This window comes from Typopeltis vanoorti, chromosome 11 (genome assembly GCF_054136105.1).
Source record: "Typopeltis vanoorti isolate ZY-2024b chromosome 11, IOZ_Tvanoo_1.0, whole genome shotgun sequence".
NCBI classification, from domain to species: Eukaryota; Metazoa; Arthropoda; class Arachnida; order Uropygi; family Thelyphonidae; genus Typopeltis; species Typopeltis vanoorti.
Genome location: NC_143559.1, coordinates 137780639 through 137795185, shown reverse-complemented (window position 1 = coordinate 137795185; position 14547 = coordinate 137780639). Strand labels below are relative to the sequence as shown.

Below are 14547 nucleotides of genomic sequence, written 5' to 3'. Positions count from 1 at the left end.
AATTCAAAATATTGAGATTTTTGCGGAGAATTGCAAAATGAGATTGGGAATATTATATTTCTCCCACATAATTTTATCGTGATTAGTCACAGTTTAAGTAAATGCATCATGAAATCCCAATAGTTTGAAGATACTGGTTCGTAACGCAAACCATGAACGCCGTCGTAACTAATTTCCTAATCATGAATCGCTGATTTAATGATACTGACGATACTGATACTGATATTGATTTAATGATACTTTTAAACTACTAATTATCGATGATAATTAGTAGTTTAAAATCAGAAAGTAAATATTAGACTTAAATTCAATCTTGTAAAATGGAGAATACATAGAAAACAGCAGAAATATATTAAACGCTTTGCTGTGTACTTTTCGCAGTTTATAGGTAGGAAATTTTTGGCGAAAGGTCTTCCGTATAAGAAGACGAAGTTCATATACTGGAACTTTTATTGTTTATAATAAAGAAAAAAAAAGCAATTAACACTAAGAAAAAGAAAAATTTCCTTCTAGTTGAACATCTAAACAACAGAGTAGGAAATGATGACAAAATATATACAAACGCGTTGGGAAAAATTTGAGAAAAAGAATAAAACTAATTAATAATAACGGGAAGTACCTGACGAATTTCTGTTCAGGACATGTGTTAGTCATTACTACCACCGTGTTGCAACACGAAGATGAGAGCAAATTCTCATGAAGAGAACACACAATTAATAAGAAATGTGCGATTGATAATAACGAGGTCTTCATGCTGGTTCAAGGGCACAACAGTATCCAGAGGATTTGAAACACGAAGTAATCAACAGTTAGTTTGAGCAGGATAAAATGGAATATCATACTGAAAAGAAAAGTGTGTATGATTTTTTTTCTTTAAAGTTAAGCAGCTTTCATCGGTGCACTGTAGACTTCAATAAGCAAACATTATTCAAGAAATAATGAAATAGTTTGAAAGTCAAACATCTAAACAACAAGAGCCCAAACTTGGAGATTCAGTGCGATTCTGTAAGAATGTAGAAAATACACATCAGGAAGGTAACAAAATATTCTGAAGAATGAAGAAAAAACTTAGAAATCGAGAAAAGAGTCCTGTAAAAGGAATCGGAGATGATAAACATAACATGATCACTGAAGATAATTTTCCAGTCATATACTGCTGTGTAAAACGCGGAAGAAGGTGTTTCCGCATAACAGAGGAACAACCTCAAACAAAATCGAGCTCGTCTACTTTTTTCCGTCGTTATGCGTCTTGCTCGATTTCTACGTCTTTAATTAAGAATCACTTTGAATACCATTTCTCTGGTTCGCACGGAACCACCCTAGTGCTCGGTATAGATCTCTCATCGTTTTCCTTTGTACATAAGCCCTTTCTCGCGAGCAATTCTGACAGAGCGGCTTTATTTAGGTTTTAAAGGTGGCCCATTCGTCCCAGTTCCAGGAAGTTTCCATGGTAATTTGCATGTGTCAACGACCTGGGGTAGATCGATAGTTAACAGAACCATTTTATGGTTTGATACTGAACTTCCAACCGCCTCAATGTAACAACTCGTGGCTCTGATTTGTTAGAAATGTAAATGCAGTCAGACTCGTTAAGACACCTCGTGACCTTGTGATACCGAATCTGCCTGGATTATGCACCCTTCAGATGTCAATGAGGTCGACATTATCTCAGAAAAGTTGCAGTTCCCTACAGCCACCGGTACCAGAATTGTTTTAACCACCCACCTTTTCATATCGTTTGTCTCTGATACAGTTAAAGTCCTCCCCCCCCGCCTCCTCCCGGGATGGTATATTGCATCCTGTAAAAACAGGATTCTAGGGATGTGAAGAGCCTACATCGCTGGTAGGTATTATTAGGGGCATAAACACTGAGGAAGCGGATGGTTCTATCTCGAAACTTTCAGTCTATAAAGAGTAGACGTCCTACAACATATTTTTGTGTATTGAAACACCCGCCTAAAATAGCAGCGAAACGAATCTTGAATGTAAGGATAAGGAAATCATTTTGCATCATTATAAGGCCTTTACTATACCAGGATTATTATGTGAAGATTTGATCTCCCGGGTTCCTAGAGGATAAAGAAGCTGTGGAAAGGGTGCAAAGAAGAGTTACAAAGATTATATCCGGATTATGGGATTTAGATTATGAGGACAGATTGCGAGTATGTGGACAGCAGACTCAGGTTAACAGAAGAAAGAGGGGTGATATGATCGAGGTCTATAAACTTCTGAATGGGTGTTATTGTATATTGTCTGATAAAATATTTCCTTATATGGAAAATGGAGAGAGAACATGGAGGCATCGATGGAAGTTAAGTTTGTTCGCAGTTAAGAAAGGGGTAAGAGCGTGATGAGTGCATCTAGTGTGAATGAATTTAAGGAAGGATATGAGAGCTGGTTTGGATGATTTATAGCCTCCCTCGATGAGTCCGTGACTCATTGGAGGGCTTAGATTATAATAATAAAGTAATCAATAAGCAACTCCTTTATTACTTAAAAGCGCACCAATTTATCACAACCACCAGTACAGATTCATCCATTTACATTCCACAACTGACCTTGTGGCTTACATCACCCTTCACTGGACACGTGTCAAGGAAAGGATCAGAGAAACGTGTCCTCTCACATTTGACATTTCAGAAGCCATCAGTCGTTTGTGGCATCATGGCTTTCTCAAAAAATTGCCATCCTTTGATCCTCCTGCTACCTTTCTGGGATGGTGAATATGAATATTTATACAAAAATATAAATCTTAATCAGTACTTGGAAGCTACATGTGATATGCATTGTATGCCATGGAGCATGTAGGAATAAATTACCTCCCGCTAGGGTTACTATTTGAAGGGAAACAAAAAACCCAAGCACATTGATTTCCTTGAAGCTATTTTTGGATTCATTATTCTCTCCAAGGAGAGTGAGCTGACCCCAGAGGTAGTGCAATACTAGGGCAACTGTAACAAAGGTGGAGAAAGCTCCGAGCCCTTCGCGCCTTCCAAAAATCAGTTTAACATTTTGGGCACCGATGGGACTTGCATCAGACATTAAGCTGATAAGAACAGATCGTGTTTGAATACCATAACTGTTTATTCTAACTAAAGTTAGGCATCCTCCATGGCCATGGCATATCTCCGCCAAGATCTATGGAAGATATACTCATTCATAAACTATGATAATCAAAGTTTTAGCTTAAGCTTCCGCTTCTTTAACTATACTTGTACCTGCTTACAATTTTGCCTCTTTGAATTTCCCACTGGTCTGTTATGCCACATCTCACTCTTTGGCAGTTGTGTCAGCCTGGAGAAATTTTTAGACTTTTGCAGACCTGGGGGATCCTGTTGCGGCTATGGTCTGATGGAAGAAGACAGATAGGAAAACATAAGAAAAAACTCAGTTTGAAGAGGGTTAATAGGTTCTAATCAGTCATTTATTATTACCGGGAAAGGCGTTAGCTGTTTTTTTTTTTTTTTTTAGCTGAGGTTCTCGCTAGCGAAAGGTGTCAGTCCCTTCCCTAGTTTCTGTTCACCTTGCAGTCTACCTCTAACTTATTCGGGTTAGTTTTGAAATTACATGGTGCCCCAGGGGTTAGTGTTATAATAATTATAAAAAAAAAATCAGCTAACTCCTTTTTATTCCCGTATACGGGGAGTAGGCGATTCCATTTAGCCCTATCTAACTTTTGGAGACTGAGTGGGAAGTTCAATCTCCACTGGTACCAATCAGAGATAGATGGCACAAGGCTATCACTAATTAAGCGGTATACAGTGAAGAGAGACGGCTCGAATGTGCCGCCATCTCGTGGTCCCTAACCCTAACACAATATATTCAATGTCTGAAATAATGTGGGTTCTTGAGTTTACAGGACGAAAAACCCGAGTTTCCGGGAAGAAAAACCCGCTTGCCCGTGCCAGAGATCGACTAACTCGGGAACCGGTCGAAAAAAGGCTTAGAAAAATTTCCTCTAGTCGCCGACTAGACTCGAAACCAAGTCTTCCTTCGTGCGGCCGAGCACCGTGGTATGCAAACGCCACATCCACTGAGCTACACAGGCTCCTTATAATAATTATTATATTATTAAATAAATAAAAATAAACGATTTTTTATTCAATGATTTGATTGTTCGAAATATGTACTTATTTAATAATTTTTACATAAACTGTTTGTGAATTTGAATACGTGCTTCATTTGATTTTTAACTTAACCAACCTAACTGCACACTGCAACTGTTAAGTAGGTCTATGTTCTGACTTTGGGCGCCATGGAAAATTCCTGATTAGCTTCCGTAGCTCAGTCGGTATAGACGAAGCCCTTTGGTCGGAAAGACCTGGGTTCGATTCCAATCAGTGACATGAGGAACCTTCATCTGGTCACTTTCGATGAAAGATGAGTTAAATGGACTTATATGGAGGTAGGGAGGTTTTTTCACACAGAAAGAAACTCGAGTTTTTCCTGCCCCAGAACAGAGGCCGTGAAAAACACACAGCCACAGACACAAGGAGGCAAAAGGCTGATTACCATATCCTCGATTTAACGATTGCGAAGTCCTCTTTTCCTCCTGTCGACCAAACTCTGTAATCCACATTCTCTCAAAGACTCTTTATAACCGACACCCCAGTCTTGATACAACTTTGGTCATTCGTCATTAGACCATTTCTACTGTTTCCACATCACAACGAAAACCAGGCGGCCAAATATGAGCTCAATAATCCATGTGTGGTAGGTAAGAATGGAAGTTAATATAGGAAGAACAAGAAGCCACCCATGGAGGGTGTAAAAAGATGTGGAAAAGAAGGATATGAGGAGTAGATTTTTTTTACGTAGTGAGTTGTTGGCAAAAGGAATGCATTGCCGGAGTGCATTGTGAATGCAGGGAGTGTAAATAAATTCTAAATTCATTATCATTGACATGTGGCTGGTAAAGTAGGCCTCCCACGACGAGTCTGTTAATTCCATGGAAGTTACTGAAATAATAATAATAATAATAAATCCACGAAGTGATGTTGACCGGTTATACTTACCAAGGAGAATAGGTGGACGGGGTTTGCTGCAAGTGAGACAAATTGTGGAAGAAGAAATTAGTTTAAAAAGTTATATCGACAATAGCTCTGAGCAAATGCTTTAAGCAATTACACAAGAGGGCCTTCTAAAAGCAACAGGAAACAAATGCGATTACAAAAAGGAACAGCAAAATAACTGATTTGTGCGCTGGAAAAATAAACCTTGGCATGGCCAATTTCTTAGAGATACCGAGGACAATATTGACGTGAACAAGACGTGACAATGGCTACAATATGGATATATTAAAAAAAGAAACAGAAGGATTTATTGTAGCAGCTTAAGAACAGGCATTACAAACTAATGCAATGAAAGCAAAAATTTTGAACATCAATAATAACAGTAAATGCAGATTATTCAATCAGAAAGATGAGACTGTAGAACATCTATCAGTGCATGCAGCAAGATGGCTCAAACTGACTATAAATCCCGCCATGATCCATGGGCCAAAATAATTCATTGTCATGTATGCAAAAAATATGGCTTTCCTACTTCTGATAACTGGTCAAAAAAAAAAAAAATCAGCTAACGCCTTTTTATTCTCGTATACGGGAGTAGACGAGGCCATTTAGCCCTATCTAACTTTTCGAGACTGAGTGGGCAGTTCAATCTCCAGTGGAGATTGAACTGCCCACTTCAGAGACAGAAGGCCCAAAGCTATGACTAATTAAGCGGTACGCAGTGAAGAGAGACGGCTCAATTGTGTCGCCATCTCGTGGTCCCTAACCCTAACACAATATATTTAATGTCTGAAATAATGTGGGTTCTACGGTCGATTTTCTTGAGTTTACAGGACGAAAAACCCGAGTCTCCGGGAGGAAAAACCTGCTTGCCCATGCCAGAGATCGACTAACTCGGGAACCGGTCGAAAAAAGGCTTAGAAAAATTTCCTCTAGTCGCCGACTAGACTCGAAATGAAGTCTTCCTTCATGCGACCAAGCGCGGTGGTGTGCAAATGCCACATCCACTGAGCTACACAGGCTCCCTCTGATAACTGGTGGCAGCATAAAATAGATACAGTATTGGAAAACGAACAACAAAAATTCTCTGGGATTTTAGAATACAAAGTGACAGGCATTTGGAACATTTTGATTATTGATATCGCAGTACCGTGTAGCTCCATGGGTGTGGCATTATCACATCACAGCGCTTGACCGCAAGAAGACTTGCTTTCGAATCTAGTCAGCTCGAATCTAGACTACACGAAACTTTTCTAAGCCTTTTTTCCAACTGTTCCCAAGTTAGTCGATCTCTGGCACGAGCAAGCGGGTTTTCTCTCCCAGAAGCTCGGGTTTTCGTCCCGTAAACTCAAGAGACGGTCGAATCCACATTATTTCAGACATTACATATATTGTGTTAGAGTTAGGGACCACGAGATGGCGGCACTTGATGAGCCGTCTCTCTTCAATGCGTGCTGCTTAATCAGTGATAGCTTTAGGTCAGTTATCTCTGATTGGGTACCAGTGGAGACTGAACTGCCCACTCAATCTCCAAAAGTTAGATAGGGCTAAAACGGCCTCGCCTACTCCCTATATACGGGAATAAAAAGGCGTTAGCTGATTTTTTTTATACATCGCACTACCCAGTGATAACAACATTAACAAGAAAGAACTGGAAACAAATTAGTAAATATCGAGATCTGGCAAGCGAAGTTGACTGGCTGTGTCTTAAACACACAAAAGTAAGCCCAATAGTTATCGGTGCACTTGGTGTAATTTTAAAGAAGCTATCCTCCAACTATTTACAGCAATTAAACATCACGAAGTGACTCCATATGACCTACAAAAAATAAATAAATAAATAAAAATAAATAATAGCATTACTTGGAACTGTCCATATTTTACGACGCTACCTGACGAACTATTCTTAGATTCTTGGGTAGAATCTGAATTGTTCTGTATCACCAGCCAAATTGTTGTTTAAATTATATCTTTAAAGTTTATTTTTCACTTGGCTAGAGTATAATAAAATTAGTTTAATAATTTATCCAAGTGTGAGCAAACAAAGTTTGCACCTGAAAGTATCTTCAGGACTGGGTTAAGGTGGTACAACACAAGGGCAACTCGTTGCAAAGATGGAGCAAGCTACCAACACTCCTATCTCGGTATCTCACATAATGCAAAACACATCTCCTTGTGGATATGTCTAATGTTATGCATTAAGGGAAGGGCCACTACCCAGACTAGTTTCGACATTTATTGAGGTCTCTTCAGTGGGAGCCAGGCCCAAGTGGAGATATCAGGCAGAAGCATTAGCAGGTCATCTCCACTTATAGGAATTGCCAATTGGTGTGCCACCCTTTTTAATAATTTACTCTGGATTTAAAGAAAGATGTTGAAAGTTTATTTTTCACTTGGTTAGAGTATAATAAAATTAGTTTAATCCTTTATCCAAGTGTGAGCAAACAAAGTTTTCGCCTGAAAGTATCTTCAGGACTGGGTTAAGGTGGTACAACACCAGGGTAACTCGTTGCAAAGGTGGAGCAAGATACCAACACTCCTATCTCGGTATCTCCCACTTGGGCCTGGCTCCCACTGAAGAGACCTCAATAAATGTCGAAACTAGTCTGGGTAGTGGCCCTTCCCTTAATGCATAACATTAGACATATCTGCAAGGAGATGTGTTTTGCATTATAGGAGATACCGAGATAGGAGTGTTGGTAACTTGCTCCACCTTTGCAACGAGTTGCCCTTGTGTTGTACCACCTTAACCCAGTCCTGAAGATACTTTCAGGCGCAAAATTTGTTTGCTCACACTTGGATAAAGGATTAAACTAATTTTAAAATTATATCTTGTTTTGACTGTGTATCGATTATGTGAATAAATAAATAAATAACCTGATAATATTCTACATGTTTAATCCATTTAAGATGGCTGACCAGAACGTATAGACCAAGATATTCAGCATATGTAACGGGTGTGATTTCCGAATAGTTATAGAACCATTTATTTTCCCGTTGTTTACTGTAATTGAGTTGTAATTGAAGAAGGTCATTATGCTGTTTAGGTTTTATTGTGCTGTGAAGAGAGCAGTGTTACTTTCTGTGTGGACTATTATTATTATTATTATTATTATTATTATTATTATTATTATTATTATTCCTGATACCTCCAAGGAGTCCGAAGACTCATCGCGGGAGGACATCTTCAACTGTCTCTACACCTTACCTCTACTACGAATCAACGCCATATATTCGTTTTGATTTATTTGATTTTGCAGGGCCAAGCTTTGAATGCCATGTATGAAGTGGTATAGCTACAGCTTTTGCCGCCCGGAGTGGTCCGTGAGTTTACCGCCCCTCTCAATACACACCAAAAATACTACAAAAAGTCAAAACAACGTATAGGGAAAGAAATTAAAACATTATGTTTATTTTTGAAGTAAATCTTTAATTTCAACATTATAAAATGTTATATTTCTTGCTTTTCTGTTGGCAAAATCGTCGATGAAATTGGCGAAGTCTATTTCATAGTAATGTAGGTAATTCTTAATCAATTTTAATTAGAAAAACTCTCACAACTAGCAACACTTACAGCAATTGTGTTGAAAATTCGCAGTATTATTACAACATTTGGAACTGAGTTCTCTAGACTGTATTTTAGAATTAACTGCAAAAGTTCAAAAAGGTTCAAAGCGTAGCCCGAGTTGGATCGCCCCTACACCGCTCCCTAGCTACGCCTCTGCATGTATGTTGAACAGTGTGGCTGATAATATTGCTTCTTGAAGGACTCCGTGCTCTATTTGTATCCCAGACTGTGAACTACGCCTGTTTTTGTTAATTTCGTTCTGTCTGAGATAATTCCTAAACTAGGTATGCAGTATTCCTCTTATTCAGACTGAGTATTGTTTGGCGAGCTGGATTTAATGGTCAAGTGTGTTAAAAGCTTCGGTTATGTCAAGAAGCATGAGGATAGCAAATTGTTTTTATCTAAAGCTTTATTTAGAATCTTTGTAATGTCCTCTAATAAGTTATGGTCTTCGTATTCTGGAAACCGTACTGCTTTTGTGAGATGATGATGTATTTCTATAAGCAATTTTGTAATCTTGTGTGCATTTCTCTTTTAAGACATTTATAGATGACAGGCAAATTAGTTACAGGTCTATAGTTTTGAATTTCATTCCTTTTCCCCTTTTTGTAAATAGGTTTAATTACCAGAGTTTAGTTGTTTGGGAATCGTACTGATGTCAAATATCATGTTCACAAGTTTCAAATGTAGGGATTTAGTTCAAAATGTGTTCAGACCTCTCTAAGTCTGATTTTGTCAATTCCTGGGCTGGTCTTTCGGTTTAGTTGTTTGAGAGCATTCCTTTAGTTCCGATTTGAATATGGTGGTGGAGGAACACATTGTTGTTGACTTTGGTTAATAGTTTTGTGTTGGCCCAGTTGCAAGAATATATTTTTTGAGTTGCGTGTGACATCGTGCAATTCATCATAACAATCCAACACCATCCTACCTACATACAAGAGAGATGCATAAGTAAGACAACCACCATTACACAGGTTGAAACAATACAATACCTTGGAATTTACCTTGAGGCAGAGTAGAACTGGAATAGCCACATAAAACACAAAATCCAGATAACTGCAAGCAAGCTATATAGACAAGCCATACAGACTGCTGTATTTAGTTGCTTCTTACATAAAAGCATTTATATACAAGACATTATGTATTAAGATATACTATAACAATGTATGCATTCTGTGTAGACTATAAACTTAACAGATTAATATGTATGCAGTATCAAATGATAAAGCTGATCATCTGGGAGCAAAAAAATTATGCATACTTTATCTGCAATGCAAGGAAATCACATACAATATTAGCAGCTGAAAACCTATGCCACTACATAAGAGTGCTAAAGCATTACTTTATTGCTAACTATAGAATAACTACACCAACGTACCACACAAAGCCCCAGAAAACTAACTACATTACAATCACTGAAAGGCCACCAGGAAGCAAATTTCAGATATACTGAACAAAATGCCGTTTGAAAAGAGAAATACAAAGTGCAGTACTCTAGGAGACCTAATGTTACACTTTGAAAGAGTATTGCGCAGACTGCGCAACCTAGAGACGTAATAAGAAGCACTAAATCAACTGGCTTCCACTTCAGTTGTGCATCATCAAATTCCTCTTAACGTACGTGTGTGGTACATGATTGAACTATTGCCAATAAAGCAACAAGTTAATATGTAATAACTGATGAATGTCACCCTCACATAAGCTTAGCACAGCTTCAAAAATGCATCAACTGCATTATACTTCATCTGGACCAATATCAATAAAAAGATCATTTACTGGAAAAATATTGCAATTATACTGCAAATACAGCATTCCAAATGAAATACGTTCATAAGAATTGCAAAATGCAGCATTGTTATTAACATTTTTGTATATTTATATAAAAATAGTTAACTAGGATTCTGGGCTTGAATTGAATGATATATTTGTGAATATTCTGTATATATGCTGATAATAATAAACATATATTGAAAAAATTATGATTTATCGATGTTCTTGTTGTTGTGGCTGTATGGAGGTTTCCATGCAGTCCAAAGATTTATCGCAGGAAATTAATAAGAAATTAATGAAAATTATAAGCAGCAGGCTTATAATTTTCATAAGAATAGTCACCACTGTTATAATGAATGCAAAGTCTGATTATGAAAAGAAACTGGCTTGTGTGCTAAAGACAACCCACGCATTGTATCGATATGATACAAGTAAAAGAAAGAATAAATATGAAAGAATAACTCTTATAAATTGAGATGACTTGATGATTACAGATCCAAAAGAGGTTCTTCAACTAATGGTGTCCATTATGTTAAAATTGAACAACCTGGAGTATGAGACATTGCGCTCACTTCTACCTCTTCGCTTGATGAAGAAACTGAGGTCAATGAGGAGGAGGTATTAGTGCTGTTGCACAAACTGAAGCATAATTCAGCAATAGGAACTGATGGGGATATCAGCACGTGCTAAGTGAATGTTAAACTGAACTGGCTATTCCTTTGACCAGGCTTAAAGAGTCTAGACGAGTCTCAGAACAGGGAAGATTTCACAGGGATGGAAAGATTGTATGGTAATTCCATTGCACAAGGGTAGTACAAAGGCTGATATATCCAATTATCGACAACTAGTGTCTCAGGAGTGATGGTGAAGATTTTGGAAAATTGGTCAGGGCTCACATTCAGAAATGGGTTGACAGTGAATCTTTACTTTGCAATCAGCAACATGGCTTTACTAAGGGAAGTAGTTTTATCAACTTGTTCACATTTTATAGCAACGTTACCATTGACCTAGACAAGAGAAACGGATACACCATGATACTTTCGGATTTTGTTAAGGCTTTCTATAAAATTCAGCATGGTAGAGTGTTGCATAAATTGGAGTTTATTATTATTATTATTATTATTACAAGACACCTCCAGGGAGTCCAAAGTCTTATCGAGGGAGGACACCTACTATACATCTCTCTCGAATACCCAAATCCACCCACTACAACTAAATGCAACTACGTCAACGCTATCTACCGTCCGCTACCACCACTAGTATTCCCACAGACAATCAAAAACATTCATGCCCACGACGGGATTCGAACCCGCTATCTTTTGACTGAAGAACAGATATGCTAACCTCTCGGCCAACCAGACCGGCATGGGTTTATGTTATAGAATATTAGCGTGGTTAAGAGGATGTCTGATGACAGATATCAAAAATTGGTAAGTGGAGGATGCCAGTCGTGTATCCAGTAAGGAAACCAGTAGTATACCACAAGGATTAGCTTGGCTCATTATTATTCATCTATACATTAATGATATTAGGAAGTATTTGACATGGGTCATGCAACTATTTGCTGATGATACAAAGATAGGAATCCAATAATGAGGATGATGAGGATGAACAGAAGGATGATACAAGAATCAGGAATGCTGCTGATATGTCTTACTTGCAGAATGATTTCAATAAGCTGGAAGTGTGGGCATTGGAAAATATATGTCATTACAATGACTGTAAATGTAAATTCATTCCATTTGGCGTGAATATATATCCAATGTTGTATTATATTGGTGGGATTAGGCTAGAAGACACTGATGAGGCTAGGGATCTTAGAGTGTTAGTAGATAGGAAGTTAAGGTTCATGGGCCAAATATTTCAAATATAACTCAAGAGATAATTGCAATGGTGAAACGAACATTCACATGTAAAGATAGGGATGGCATTTTGCCTGTTTACAAGGCTTGATAAGACCTCACTTTGACTATTGTGAGCAGTTCTGGTCTCCTAATCTCCGTTATGATTCTGGTATATTGGAGAGGGTACAAAGGAGAGTGTTAAAAATGACATCAGGATTGTGACGTACTGATCATGAAGACAGATTGAGAATTTGTAGACTGCAGATAAATATAGTGCTAAATCGGAGAAAGATGGTTGATATGATTGAGACTTACAAACTTCTGAAAAGATTAAACAGGTTTTCAGTTGATGGAAGTTTTCAATTTATGGAAGGTGAGGAAAGGATAATAGGAAGCTGAGAATAAATGCCGCTAAGAAGGTAGTGAGGGCTAGATTTTTTCTCATAGGTTGGTGCTTGGTTGGAATGGATTGCCTTTGGATGTTGTGAGTGCAAGCAGTGTGAATGAATTCAAGAATAGGTATGATAGCTGGTGCATGCAATATGTCGCTTCAGTAGAGGAGTCCATGACTCCATGCTGGTCTTTCTTAATAATAAAAATAATACTTTGTTGCAGTTAGGCCCAGTGTAAGGCTGTATGATATCTGGGCGTACTTTTCTCTTCACGAAAGGTAAGGATAAGGGTTCGAGCCCAAGGAATTATTGTCTAATAACATACCGCTAACTATGCTTAAGGTGTTCATTGCAATCATAGCAAATTCGATATATACCACTACGTATCAGAAAATCAGATTTATCCGATTGAACAAAAAGGCTATTTTCAAAAATCTAGAGGAACAAAAGACAAGATCTTTATTAATAAATGATCCTTGGAAATTCAAAAAGACGAAAAACTAACTTCACAATGGCATGGATATGCTATAAGAAATTATTCGTTTCGCTCCTACACTCCTGGATCCTGAAACAGTACAAATATTTGGAATTAGCAAAAACATGTGTTGTTCTTTTCTGACTGCTGCTATTTAATCATAAAACAACTTTATTAATCAATAACGAACGATTCTGAGTTAGCATTAAATGTGGAATTACCCAAGGCGATTCCTTGTTACTGTTGCTCTTCAACATTTCTCTGATACATTTTGCTATGATTTTGAAGAAAATAATACTTGGATATAAAATATCTAAACACAGTATTCAAATTTCCCATCCGTTGTATATGGATGACTTGAAGATATATGTGAAATCGACACAGCAAATAGACTGTTTACAGAACACCATTCGTATTTTCGGGATATCAAAATGGAATTTGGTTTACATGAATGCGTAATTTTATCTATTAACGAGAAAAATGAATAACACTAGTAATTTTAATTTTGATCAAAAGAAAATATAAAAATAATTTCACCTAACGAACACTATACTTGTAAATACCCAGGAATATTAGAAGCGAATGATATTTTCCACTTGAAAGTTAAACAAAGGCAGCAGCATATACACCAAAAGAGTCAGAAATATCTCAAAACAAAATTAAACGAATGAAACACAATTGGAGAAATGAACACGTGTGCTGTACCAATGATTCGATACGCAGCTGGCATAATAAACTAGAAAAAAAAAAAGAACTGGACAAATTCGACTGCAAAACTAGAAAATTAATGACGATTCATCGTGAATAACTAGGTAACTAGCTAAACAAATATTATGGGAAGACTTTGATAAGAACATAGAAAATAAATATCAAGAAGGTGGTACGATAGTCTAAAGTATGTTAAGAAAGCACAGAAATGGAGAAAAGGGTGCTGTAAAAGGGATTAGAATGATAAACGTGACATGAAAACTAGAGAAAAAGATATCCTTGAAATATGGAGTAATTCCTTCGAACAATTGCTAAATGAAACAAGCAGTGATAGCACAGTGGTAAAATAGCACTGACCAGGTATGCAATCAGGAATACATATCCATACTTGAAGTATAAAAAAGCCATCAAAAGCCTGAAATGTGGAAAGGCAGCAGGAGTAGACGGAATTCGACCAGAAATGCTTGAGTACTTAGTTTTTATTTGAGTGGTAAGTCAGTAGTTAGAATTGAAGGAAGTAGAGGCAGATCGTTTAATATTAAACCTGGTGCCAGACAAGTATGCATATCATCCCCTCTGCTATTCATTATCTATATAGATCATATTATGAAGAAAAGTGGTATTCAACCTGATATCAAAATTGGAGATGTAAATGTCAGCTCTTGCTTCATGCAGATGATGTTACACCTCTAAATAAATCCACTACAAGTCTGCAAGATTCCCTGACTAAACTGAATAACTGTTGTAATAGATATAGCATGATCGTCAGCAATAACAA

At 37.4% G+C, this 14547-nt stretch overlaps 1 pseudogene; it reads right to left on the bottom strand.

Annotated features, from left to right (window-relative positions):
- Positions 1-2909: 2909 nt before the first annotated feature.
- Positions 2910-3083, bottom strand: LOC150102103 (U2 spliceosomal RNA; annotated as a pseudogene).
- Positions 3084-14547: the final 11464 nt, after the last annotated feature.